The sequence below is a fragment of the Lygodium microphyllum genome, chromosome 7 (genome assembly GCF_053477565.2).
Source record: "Lygodium microphyllum isolate KBCC chromosome 7, Lygodium_microphyllum_v1.1.10, whole genome shotgun sequence".
In the NCBI taxonomy this organism is placed as follows: Eukaryota; Viridiplantae; Streptophyta; class Polypodiopsida; order Schizaeales; family Lygodiaceae; genus Lygodium; species Lygodium microphyllum.
The window spans coordinates 120,736,022-120,749,955 of NC_141141.1; positions in this window are offsets into that span (position 1 = coordinate 120,736,022).

Sequence of the window (13,934 nt, forward strand, 5' to 3'; positions counted from 1 at the left end):
GATACATACAAAGATGCAGTCAACATAATCAAAGAAAAGTAAAGGAAAATAGGATTGATTTTAGATCAATCAAGAGGTATTGTTGTGCATGCATTTTCATGGCCTAATCAAGTTGACAATGTTGCAAGAAATGTAGGACAACAAGCTGTAAATCTTCATGGGGCATTTGAAAGAGTGGAGAATGGAACTCAACAAGGCCATAGAAAAGCTGATGATGATGTGATTAATAAACTACAGGAACAATTGGCAAATCTGAATTTGAATATGAGTCTATTACAAGCAAGGCAACCTCAAATGCAACCTATATTTAGAGGACATCCAAGAAATAGATGGGAAAACTTTGAATGCTTTAATTGGAGGGAGAGAGATCATATTGCTCTTGAATGCCCTTATCCAAGAAGAACAGGAGGGGAGATGTATCCCATGCCACAAGGGAATACTAGGCAAGATGTTAGACCTGAACAAGAACAAAGGCCACTTGAACCAACTAGACGACAAGTGGAAAGAAGACCTGGTGAAGGCACATCAAGTATGAATTTTATCAAAACCAGCATGTTTAACGATGGGAAAAATGTAGATGTTTTTGCTAACAAGAGAGTCATAGAGAGGGATGCTAAAACTCAAACTCAAAGGGCAACAAGGATTAAAAAGGGAAAACAGGTGGCAGACGATCCAAAAACCAGTAGCAAAGCTAGAGCACGAAGGAAGATTCAAATGGAGGACTTTGCTTTGGGAGTCAATCAAGTTCCTTACAAGCTGCTCAAAGACTTAAAAGGTAAAAATGTTGATGTTACATATGGTCAGCTGCTCTGCAGATGAACTCATCTCTAAGGAGGCAATGGCATGGTTTAGTTAGCATCAAGAAAGGAAAAACTCAAACTGGGCATGTTGGAGTGGTATACCTATCACATGTGAAAGATTTTATGCATGTCATGGACGCATAGATACATGTAAGAAAAATTGATCAAGTTTATGTTGATGGTGGTGTGGAAATTTGTGTGATCATTGAAGAAGCAATGTTGCAAATGCATCTTAAAACGACATGGAAGTCAATGTTTAAGGTTAAAATGGCAAATAGCTCAAAATGAAATGTTTGGGAGTCATTGAGAACTTGGAGATTAACATTGGAGGCCAAACAACATGTTTAGATTTCCATGTTATGCCTGCAAAACTTGGGGCATATCCTCTCATTTTGGGATGAGCGTGATTGATTGGTATGAGAACCAGACAAGACTGGCATAGAGGTCAATTGGAGCTTTATCTAGAGAAACGAGTTCATAAGAGGGTGATATTTGACATGAAAACATGGTCCATCGTTCAAAATGGACATGAAAATGATGTTGGAGGTGATAAAAGTAGTGATTCAAAAAATTCTAGCCTTGATGAGGAAGATAGAGAATGGGAAGCTGGCCTACTCTCTAGGGATGTTGACCTCTTTGGGTTGTCAATCCAGGGTTCAAAAAGAGAGGACAAATTTGTAAATATTGCTACATGAAGTACAAACTTCATGAAGGAAACATGTGATCAAACACCTAAAATGAATGTTGGACTGCCTAAGCTTATGAGTATGCTAGGAAATGACTTGACTAATGATGAAAGAGATGAATATTCATCCATTTTTCAGAAATACCCAAAACTATTTGCTACAGAATATCACCAATTCAAGGGTACTAATAGCATTATGCACCATATCAAATTGAAAGAAGGGTGTAAATTAGTTGCTCAAAAACTTAGGAGACTTGGTACAATTTCGAAAAATGTGCTTAAAGCTAAAATTCAGAAGGTGGTTTGATGCTGAATTTATCTATCCTCTTGATGATGTAGAGTGGGTGTCTCCTATTGTAATCAAACCAAAGAAGAATGGAAAGTGGAGAGTATGTGATGATTTCAAGCCTCTTAATGTAGCTACTAAGAGGGACTACTATCCTCTTCCATTTTAGGATGAGATATTGGATCAATTGGCTGGTCATGAATTTTATAGTGTGTGCAATGGATACTCTGGATATTTCCAAATCAGAAGAGTGGAAGAAGATCAGAAGAAAATAACACTCATTACCCCATGGGGATGCTTCTATTATAGAGTGATGCCTTTTGGTCTGATGAATGCATACGCTAGGTTTTCAAGATGGATTAGTTGGGTATTTGCCCCTTTCATTGGGAAATCTTTGTGAGTGTTTATGGATGACTTTTGTGTGTACAGATCAAGGGCATTACACTCTAAAAAACTTGATGAATTTTTTTGCAAACTTGATGAGGATGGTGGTTAGCTAAACCTTGATAAATGTAAAATAGCAAGAACTAGAGTAATAGTCTTGGGTCATGACGTGTCTGCTAATGGTATTTCACCTGAGCCTAGTAAAGTGGAGGTTTTACTTCTTATGGATTTTCCAAAAACTAAAAAAGAACTAATGAGCTTTGTTCAAAAGAAGAGGTATCTATCAAGGTCATTCCATATGCTGGCTGAGTATGTATATCCTTTGCAGAAAGCAACTCAAAGGGATCCTTTACTTTGGATGCAAGTTGAAGAAAATGCATTCTTGCAGATTAAAGAAAAGTTAAGCACTTTGCCAGTTCTTATGCCTCCAAACTGGGATGAACATTTCTTCATTAGTATCAATGTTGGGAAAAATGCAGTGGGAGCCATTTTAATGTAGAAGGGAAAAGGGATGTCTTATATGAGGCCTGTGTTTTACATAAGCCGATCCATTGGAGCGATTGAAAAGCTTGGATGGAAGAAGAATTGCTGGTATGGGGGCTGGTATATGCACTTAAAAGATGGAAATCATACTTGATTCAGAAACATTTGTAGTATTACTGGTTTTCAATTGCTTCCACTAGTGTTGCGATCTGCTGAAAATGCTCCAAGAGTTACTAAGTGGATGTCAAGAGTTACTAAGTGGATGTTGGCTTTGCAAGAATTTGAATTTATATGTTTGAAGGAGGATACTATAAGAGCTAGCTTAGCTGATATCTTGACTTATAAAGAATCTGTTGAAAGTGCAGCTGTTATAAGATGGAATCTTATTTCACATCCACAAATTCATGAGGAGATGAATGATAAAGATGCTACCTTGTTTTTTGATGGTAGTTATAGAAGATTGCTGAAAAAGGGAGGATTGGGTTTTATCACTATGGATGTTGAAAATCGAGAAGTCTTTTTTGAAAGTTAAGAAAGTAAAGAGATACAAAGTAACAATGAAGTTGAATATGCGAGTTTACATACTGGTATAAAACTATGTATTCAGCTAGGATACAGAAAGATAGTTGCAAAAGGAGATGCTATGTTGGTTGTTAGACATGTTCAAAATGTTTGGAAAGCCAATAAAGATATTTTGAAGGACTGGCTATTTAAGATAAAAGGCCTCATGAGGCAATTGCAAAAATTTGAAATTTGGCATATTGGTAGGGAGAACAATCGTAGAGTTCATGAATTGGTTGAAAATGCTCTTTCCCAGTATGTTGCTGTAATGAGGGTGGATAATCCTAGATATTAGGGCAAGGAGACCTTCATCTAATTGAAGAGTTTCTAAAAATTGGGGAGCTAAAATCATTGGTTGATAAATATAAAAGTTATGCCATTGTTAGAAAGGCCAGGGCATATATGCTCATAAATGATAAGTTGTACATGAAGGGGATTGATAATGTACTGAGAAGGGTGCTTGTTTATCTTCTTATCATGAGGAAGCATTTGGTGGTCATTTTGGTTTTGAGCTTACTAAAAGGAAAATTCTACTAGCAGGACTTACTTGGCCTAGTCTAAGTGCTGATGTTGCTCATTGGTGTAAAAGTTGTCATGCAGTCATATGCAAAAAGGGTACTAATTCCAGAACCTACTAAAGCCATTGCTGCCTATGGACCATTTGAGAAGTGGGGTTTGGATTTTATTGGACCTTTGCTTGGTACAAAGATAGAAAAGTCTTACATCATTATTGTAGTTGATTATATGACCAAATAGCCTGAAGCTAAGGTTACAAGGAACTACAAGAAAGAGGATGCAACTCAGTTCCTCATGGAGGACATATGCTATAGATTTGGAATACCACTAGAAATAGTGACAGATCAAGGTCCTAGATTCAAAAATAAGCTATTGAGAGGATTACATGGAAACTAGACTTGAAACACAGATTTGCTACTCCTTATTATCCTCAGTATAATGGACTAGTGGAAGCATCAATGGAACGTTACAGAAGATTCTCTTTAAGATGGTGGAAGATCATCCTAAATATTGGGACAATTATCTACATCAAGCTTTGTGGGCTTGTAGAAAAATGTAGAAGATAAGTACAGGATTCAACCCTTTTCAGTTAGTATATGGTCAAGATGCTTTATTACATATGAATGTCATGTTCCCTACAAGGGAGTTTGTAAGAAAGCATCACTTAGATCAAGCAAAATTGGGAATTGATAGAGGATTGAACTTGCATACCCTACAATTGGATAGGCAGCAAGAAATGAATTGTTATGAAAAGAAAATTGTGAAGAGAAATTAATGGTTTAATACTTAGTTGGAGAAGAAGAATCTTGCAGAGAGAATGCTAGTTATGAGATATGACAATAGCTTGGACTCTACTTTTAAAATCAAGTTTCAAGTTAGATGGGAAGGACTTTTCCTCATCAAGCAGAAGTTTGAAAATGGCACTTACTTGCTGTAGGATTTAGATGGGACTGCTCACAATAGTAGAATCAATGGGTTCCGTCTAAAGAAATATATACGCAGAATCCTGTAACTAAAGGGGATGTAGGTAATGTACATACTGTACATAAAGTAGGTTGCTTCCAATTTACTGTTTGTAGAATATTCATTTTTCTAAGATCTGGTGTTGATCAGATGGTGGTAAATGATGGACAACATATTCAAAGTGTGCTTTGACACCTACTAAAGGTCTCTGTCAAGTTTGGTGTTGATTCGAACAAGAATGTGAAAGTTATGGTCTCTGGAAAGTTGATGTCTAAAGTGGATTGCATGCTGGAATTTATGACTGCAAACTGTGCAGAGCTGCTTCAAGGTAGCAAATCAAATAATTTGACTCTGAGTTGTTCTAAAGAATTATAGATTGGAAAGAGAGCTACAACTTTACTTTTTGAAGCTTGTGATCCGAGGTCTGGCTAGAAAGTTATAAGCTATTCTGTGCTGTGCTCTATGAAGCCAATTTTCAGAAAAAGGAGTTTGTCTTTGTCAGATGTTTTCAAAGCTTTTAATCAAGGTTTGTTCACACTCTAGGGGGTGGCTAATCATGGTGAGTGAAAATGAGTGATCAAGGACATGCTGCTTCATGAAGTCAAGTGGGGTAACACATGCAAATATCATTTTTTTGTCTTTTTAACACTTACCTGTAGTGGAAGTCGGGTTGATAAATGGAAATCCCAAGTGGTACCATGCATGTTTGACACATGGTTGAGATATTTCAGTTTTGAGACACGCGATTCATGTAGGAAGAGAATAAAATGTGTTGTCATTTTCGATTTTGAGTCCCCGAGTGGAATTTTACGTGGCAAGGGGCATGTTTGCCATCTAGCAATTAAGGGGAAGCAAGGAGCAACTTGAAAAATTGAGGGAAAAAGAAAAAACATTAGTTTTTAAGAAGAAGGGAAGAGAAGTTTAAAAAACAAGAGAAATCGTGAGAGAGAGAGAGAGAGAGAGAGAGAGAGAGAGAGAGGAAGAGAAGAATATTGTAGGCTCAAGAAGGTAGAAATCTGAAGCTCAAAAGAAGAACAACAAATTGTTAGAAGAAAGAGACTGTGAAGCTGAAGTTATTGAAGCTGTGGAGCAGGATGGCAGGGCTACAGTCGATGGGCTGATGTGGGTTCTCAGTTTCCAAATGATGGTAATAAGAGTTTTCCTTTGTTTGGTTTTCTTCTACTGCTTTGTGGAGCAGAAGGTTTGTAGATAAGTTTTGATGTATGGACATGAGTGAAATACATCATATGGCTATTCTTCGTCCTATTGAGAGTCATGCACATTAGTTGTTGAGTGAGGCTTTCAATAGAGAAGAATGGAAGTGAAGGGCCTCTACATCTGAAACTTGGTATGAGGCATGGAATATGTATTATGGACAGATGTTGAATGCATGGGTTCGAGTTAGTGAAAATCTGAAAGGATTCGCAGCCAAGGAAATAATGAATCAGTGTTTGTAAAGTTCAAAGCTCCTACAACTCTTCATTAATGTAAGATTGTACTTTTGAAACTGAGTATTTGTGTTTGTTGTATAGAGTATGCAAAAATTTATGAGTGCAGACTGTGCAGAGCTATTTCAAGGCAACAGATCAAAGAATTTGGCTCTGAGTTGTTCTAGAGAATTATAGAGTGGAAAGAGAGCTAAAACTTTCATTTTTAAAGCTTGGAAATCTGGTGTTAAAAAGTTATGAACTGTTGTGTGTAATGCTTCATGAAGCAATTTCTGTGCTCTATGAGAAAATAGGTGAATTTAGCCACTTCTACAACACTAACTTGGTTTCCCATGGAAGTCATCAGGATTATCCATTGATATATCAGTGTAAAAAAATTTTGATGCAATAATGGAATGTCTACAGCAGTGAAATGCTTGTAGCTGTTGAATGGGGATGGGAATTTTCCATGTAAAGCTTTGATTACCTGTGTATTGGGTTCGCATTTATGTGTGATCCGAGGAAAGAAAAATAGAGAGGGTCTACAACTGATTTTGTACTACTTGAAGCAATCACTCTTTGTGGAGCGGTTTGTTGCGTGGGGTTGCCATCCCTTAAAAATAGGAGTCGTGTGAATGTGAAAGCTCTTGTTGTCAGAATCTCTACCATTGTTGTTTCAGCATCAGATTCTCTCTAAAAGTGGTAAAATCTGAACTTGAAGTTTTGAATTATTTAAGTGTTGAGTTGAGTCTCAGTGAGGAGTGAGTGATCAGGAATTTCTTATCATGTGTTTAGTGGTGCCATCTCGTGGGTTTTTTTGAGGTGAGATCCTTAGTCTTTATCTTGTGGTGTTGTCTTGGGGGTTGTTAGAGGCCGACTACCCAATTCACCTACCAATGTAGAGAGATACCAAGAGTAAATAAGAGAGAGTGTGTAAGAGAGTAAGAGATAGATAGATAGATAGCGAGAGAGAGAGAGAGAGAGAGAGAGAGAGAGAGAGAGAGAGAGAGAATAGGTTAAAAGAGAAACAAAGAGAATATAAAAAGTAAGGAAGAGAAGGGAAAAAAGAGAGAGCAATTGTGTGTGTGTGTGTGTGTGTGTGTGTGCAAGAGAGAGAGAGAGAAAGGAGCCAAATAGAAAGAGTAGGTGAGAGAGAGAGGGAGGGAGGGAGAAAGAGCTAGAGAGAGAGAGAGTTAGAGAGAGAAAGAGTAGGAGAGGAAGAGAACAAGAGAAAGTCAAAGATAAAGAGAAAGATTAAGTAAAAGAGTAAGAAAATGAGAGAAATTCAAAGATAAAGCAAGAGAGTAGTATAGAAAACTTTGAGCTAAGGTATACAATACCAAAAATGAGTTGCAAAAATAATGGACATATTGGCGATCAGGGGACATATCTCCATCAACATGTCCCATATTCATGCCCTCAATGTTAGTGGGTACTTTTTTGAATGCTTCATTTTTCCATAGAGCATGTGTGATGGCATGTGATTTCCAACCAAAAAGTATTACTCGAGCAATTATAGACTACAATTAGTGATGAGTAAAGTGTATGTGTTTTATGTGGAACTCACAATGAAGACATTCACTTTGTGCAATGTGTATAATAATGGAGGTCTCATAATGTATTGCTTATATTTATAAATTTGTGCATGGTGATGAAGGTATATTGCAACTAGTAAATCTACTACATCACATGAAAATACTTTGCATGCCATGCAAGGAGCACCCAAGCAATTCTTCTACTATACCTTTCACAATTAATAACTTTTCAAAACTATGTTCCTTCTCCACATATCCAAATACACATGGATAATAAGAAACTATATATCTATTTTTATCATATGACAAGCCCCTATATACACATGATAATTATTGTATATCCAACTAAATCTCTTTCAATGAACTTAATCATACTCAATGTTATGTTTGATTATGTATGACGTGCCAAACCATATATCTTGATAATGTATCTTTTGGTACTAAAAACTGAGCCTCCATGACATCCTGGATTACAAATGCTATTAGCTCTTATCTACAATGTAACATCAAATATTCTCTTTAAAGTATACTTACATCTTGCATATAATAACTACAATTGAGTTATTCTCACAACATGGGCACGATTGATCTCCTCTATTTGATTTTGACCAATTTTCATGCACTTTTAAAAATCAAAATTGTGAGAAAAATGAATTTCCACTTGAAATCATTCCAAGTCTTTTATTATATTATCTTATGATATTGGTAAACTCCCATTCAATTTCAATACCATATGCAGATGCTATTTCAAATATATTGAAATAGGACTAATGTTAATAATGCCGAGTGTGATTATCCATATGATTTCAAGCTAGTCATTCTTAGATTCCAAAAATCATGGAGGGAGTGACAATGGAAAATTAAAGCTTATTTAAGAACTCAAAATGTAACCTTGAGGGAGCCTTTTATGCCTACTTGTGAACAAATAATATTGGGACCACCATGACCCACTTTCTTTAATCGGGATTTCACAAGATAGTTGGAAAAGCATGTATTTCACTTTTAGATTTACCATGCATAGAATGGAGAAAAAGTTTGAATTCAGTATTTGAATGTTTGACCACATTTATATGAGATATGCTTTTACTTGTCTTGGGATCTCTACTTTCCGCCACATGCATGTGAGGTTTCCTATTTTGTGTCCACAAAGTATTTCAAAGGGCCATGAAGCTTTATTGCAAATCTATAAAAACTCCTTATAGAAAACTAATATACGATACTTTTAAATTTAGTTAAAACCCCTAGTTAATGTTACTTGGAAATGTAGTAATTTACTAATCTAACATGTTTCCTTTCTTGCTCAATCTATACTTATGTAACCTAGTTAGTAAGGTACGTAATGTAAAGTATTTTTCAACTTTCCTAGATTTCTCTACTACAATTGTCTCCTAGTGGGTTGCCTATGATGGGCACATCTTTCAATCATGACATATAAGGATCTCTTACTCTTATATTCAATTTTTAATTACTATCTCAAATTTTTTTCCATTTGTATTTACCTCCCTTGTTCTTTTAGGCTCTAAATGCCATATTGAACCTTCCAAATCATGAGAGGATATAACCAATGCATTGAGAGAGTGTGTTTAAGTAGTGGATATGTATTTATGCATTTTATTATTCTCTTCTAATAATATCTACAATGCATTTGAGCATGTTAATCCAATTATCTCAAATCAAATAGTATACATAACATCATTATGAATTTTTATATAACTATGTATTGCACTTTTAATAAAAGCAAGCATGGATTTCCAATCTTCATCCTCCTTGCTGAGAACACTTAAAACCCACTACATTAGCCATAGCCACAAGTTTGAAGCACCAATTTTGTCAATATTTGGCTCTTTCAAACTTCTAAGGATTATCTAGTATCATTTGCCAGCAAGGTTGGCTTCAATTTTGAAGACATTGGAAAGATTCTAGCATATTGAGGTTCTTGGAGTGCATAATGCGGTTATCTTTTGGGGCTTCTGGTCAGAGATCTTAAGTATTTGGTATTCAAGTGTTCAAGAGTACTCAAGGCATTGATTATTTAGAAATCTTAATAGTCTTCAAGCATGTCGGAGTTGATTTAATTGGATTCTTAGAAGCATGAAGCTCTTGGACATATTTTGGGCAATCTCTTCAACTAATGGACTAATAACTAAATCATTCATCTTCTTCAAGCTCAATAAAGTCATTTCACATGCTTAATCTTTGAATATTTATCAATAAAGGTATTTCACGTTCTTAATCTCTGAAAATCTCTCAGTATCCACATGTTCTAAGCTTTCTCACTTGTTGATGGGAGATTTTTTATCAATTAAGCATCTAAATGAATCAATAGATCAAAGATTATTGCTTTTCTTCAATAATCACAACCTATTAGTTGAATTTTATCATTCATTTTAGTCCTTTTTCATCATGATTATCATATACAATACCTTGATGCTGCATAACTTTGATTTGATTGTGTAATTCGCTTATATTCAAGAAACAAATATTGTAATGGGTAGGTACTTGCAATTAGTGAGTCATTAAATTTGGGTGGTAAGACCCTTAGTCAACCTCCATTTAATGATTCCATTTTCATTGATCAAATATTTGCATATCATTGAAGGTTGAAATGATTATACATCTCATCCCTATTTTCTTAAATAGAATGATCTTTCCATGTTAATATTCCCATTAAGGAAAAAGGTAGATGTTGGGGTTGATAGTGGGACAATAGAGAGGCAACCCATCCCCACTATTAAAGATCCCAAAGGAGTACAACCAACCAACCTAGGAAAGATGTTTCCCACCTCCTAGTGATTTGAAGTCCATGTAGAGAGCATCTCATGCCATTTTATCCCTTAGCATATGTTTCATGACTAAATTCATCACGATGAGGAAGAATCTCAAGAGTATGGTACATTTAGAACTCTCAATGTCACTCTTTGTAACCATGAGACTAGGCATTCTATCAAACATATGGAGTGAGTCTCAAAATTGGATCAAGTGATAGAATAGATGGTTCAATCCAATATTAAAACCAAGGAAGACATGTAGTAGATGGCAGACTCTATGAAGGATTCCTTGGAGAAGTTTTCCTCTTCTACTAGCCATTCATTCGAAAAGCTTAGTGCTCAAACCTCTATGCTTGTGGTAACACAAATGGGGCACAAAGAGAGTAGAGATAAATAGTCCTTTTAGGCATCAAATAATAACCCTCAACTTGATATTATTAGGAAGAAGGGTATACCATATACCACTCATGAGATTGGGGAGACTTCTTTTAGGACGGATGAGCTTATTTTAAGTATTCATGGGTCAAATCCTCCTATAGGAGCTAGAAGTCAACTACCTATTCCTCAAACTAGGCTTCAAACTAACTATCATAGGAGTACTTCTAATCTTTCAAGCCCCATTGGTAGTTACATGGATACGTAGCCCCAAGTAATCAATGGACAAAAAAGCTTTATTGAGAGGAAACTATGTGATAAGATTGTGTTGACCAAATATAGTGGTCATTCGTCATCACTGGCTGATTTGCAAGAGTAGACTTTGAAGTTAGAATCTTATTTTGAAATTTTCTCTATGTCAGATGACCAAAAGATTCATTTTGCTACACTTTACCTTGAGGGCTTTGGTTATACATGGTGGAGGTACATAAAGAGGGAAAATCAATAGGTTGATAGTTGGGAGGAATTCAGAGCTAAGATGGCTCAAGTATTCCTCTCTCCCATTGAGCAAGAAAAGTTGGCTAGAAGATGGTATCAATTGGACCAAAAAAACCTATCAGTTAGAGAGTATACCAATGAATTCTTGAATCTTTTCATACCATATATGTAAAGAGTGTGAATGATGATGCAAAGTTGCAACAATACATTTATGATTTAGAGCCTAATTTTTAAGTTGATGTTATGGCCTAGAAACCCTCCACACTATTCCACACTATTAAGCTAGTAGAGAGATATGCTTGTAATTACAAGAAGGATATTCCCATGCAAGGATCTTTTGGACAACAAAGGGTTATCAATAAACAAGGAAACTTTGGTGGCAGAACTTCAATTAGTAGTCTCAAAGTCCCTACATATTCTACTTTAAATATTTCAAGATAGCAAGGTGCTTCAAAGTAGAAATCAACCATAAAGTAGAGCTTGAGCAAGGTGATAATAGACCTAGAAATAATTAAACAACCATTTGTGGCAAGTTTGTATTTATGGATCCTTTGAGAGGGCACAAAGAGAAGGATCCATGTTTCAAATGTGGTAAACAAATATACAGTTGATCGTGCATCTAAGTGCACTTATAAGAATACCCAATACAAGAATTACAATATGATAGTACTTGAGGATGCAAATTAAGAGATCATTAAAGAACCACATGTGAGTGTATAAGATAAATTTGAAGAGCATGATGATGATCTTGATTGGGATCAGTCTTATGAGATTGTTGATGGATTTTCATTTGAACTTGGTGGACTATTTATTGAGATGGCAAGCTCAACACGTGCAGACATTGATGATGAACTACCTAGTTACATGGGTCCACATGTCTATAATTAGCATGTTGGTGGTCATTATGATCCTCACAAAGCCATTGAACTATCACTTATTATATTTAGATTGTTGCACATACCTACAACTGGTATAATTATAGTGCCAATAAATTAGTATGGTTAATTATGCATTGTTTGACTTAGTAGGCCACTTTACTTTATGTTACATTGTATCTATACTTTGTGTATATTATATTGTATATGAAAATAGAAGAAAATACCAGCAATAAAATATTTTGGACCCTATCTCTCTTCTTGTATTCTTGAGTGAGCTTCCTCTTATATCTATGGTGTGTGTTTGGCATAGCACGTCCAGCAAGTCTGCCTACCATGTGATTCATGACGTGGATCTTGGGTAAATTACTCATGAATATATGTGTGCATCACATGGGTTCAAAATAAGGTATTTTTAAAATACCATTTTTTACATTCAAAAGGGTGTAATATAAAGGAGTTACTTTTAGATTGAATAGAAAAGGATTATGTTTTATTCATGACAAATTCACAAATAAGGATATTTATAAATAGGCATTGAACGCACGTGACGTAGTGGATATACATATAGTAACTTCCATGATTGTAGTATCAAAGAGGATCTCCTAAAAGCATAGCACTTGTCTATCAAATTACTGACCTACATTGAGCATAAGAGATTCTTTTACTATAGGTTAGAGGGGCTATCTTTAGAGAAAATTTGTGTGAGAAAATGATAAATCTCGTGGAAAAAAAAATTAAAAAGACAAGACTATGTTTCGTTGTTCCTTATATGTTAAAACAATGTATCCCAAAGCTAATCCTAGGGTATAGGAGAGCCATAGGAGCCACAACATTCAGCTGAGGGGTGCCATGTATGTGTATAAATCAAGGTGAAGTAGTTAGCTATGTATGGAAAGCTCCCTATGCTAGGAGTCCAAATGGGTAAACTATTGGACTACACTTTGAAACTTGTGTTTACAAACACATTAGTTACATAAACCATTTTGTATTATCCACATGCTCCTAGCCTTGAGGCCATGAGGTTTGTTTAGTGTGTGTAGGAGACTACTGATAGAGCTAGTGTCAAGTCGTGCCCATTTTTGGTCCCGACAAGTGGTATATTTGTTAGGAGCTGCTAATAAGGGACAGTTCTTGAACCTTGGCTAATAGGGACCTAGTTCAATATATCCCAATACAAATTGTCAAGCTTAGATTCAATGTCAAGAAAGATATGAAAGGGCTAAATGAATAGCAGAGATCCTTAGAAGGTATTCTCCTAAGCACAATAGTCCAATATCGCTAAGAGTGAGATGTCTTACTAACCCAAATATCCCAATTTTTCCATTAGGGGGAGGAGAAATCTCTAGCATTCCCATTTTCTCCAAAAGTTAGTCTACTTTGCGTGGGAGTGTAGTTCCCCTTGACACAAACCCCTAGAGCAAAACTAGTCCTTATTATGACACAATTAATTGTGATACTTGTATGAATGGTGGATTTGCCTATGCTTAGTTTTTCCCCACCCATTTTTAATAGTTAGTAAAAGAATATCTTATATACATGTGGGGAGTTTGTACTCAATCTTGTATCGTTTAAGTTTTGGAATTCTCTTCTCTCATAGTATTTGTTACTTTCTTTTTTTATTCTCAATTATTGGCTACTCCATGGTGAAGGCAAGCAACATTGGTATTAGAGCAACCTGTTTGGTTCAAAGTGTCAACATCAAGAAGAGACTTATCCATCCATTTTGAAGACTACATCCTTATTCATATCAAGCATTATCACCAAAATATCTATTT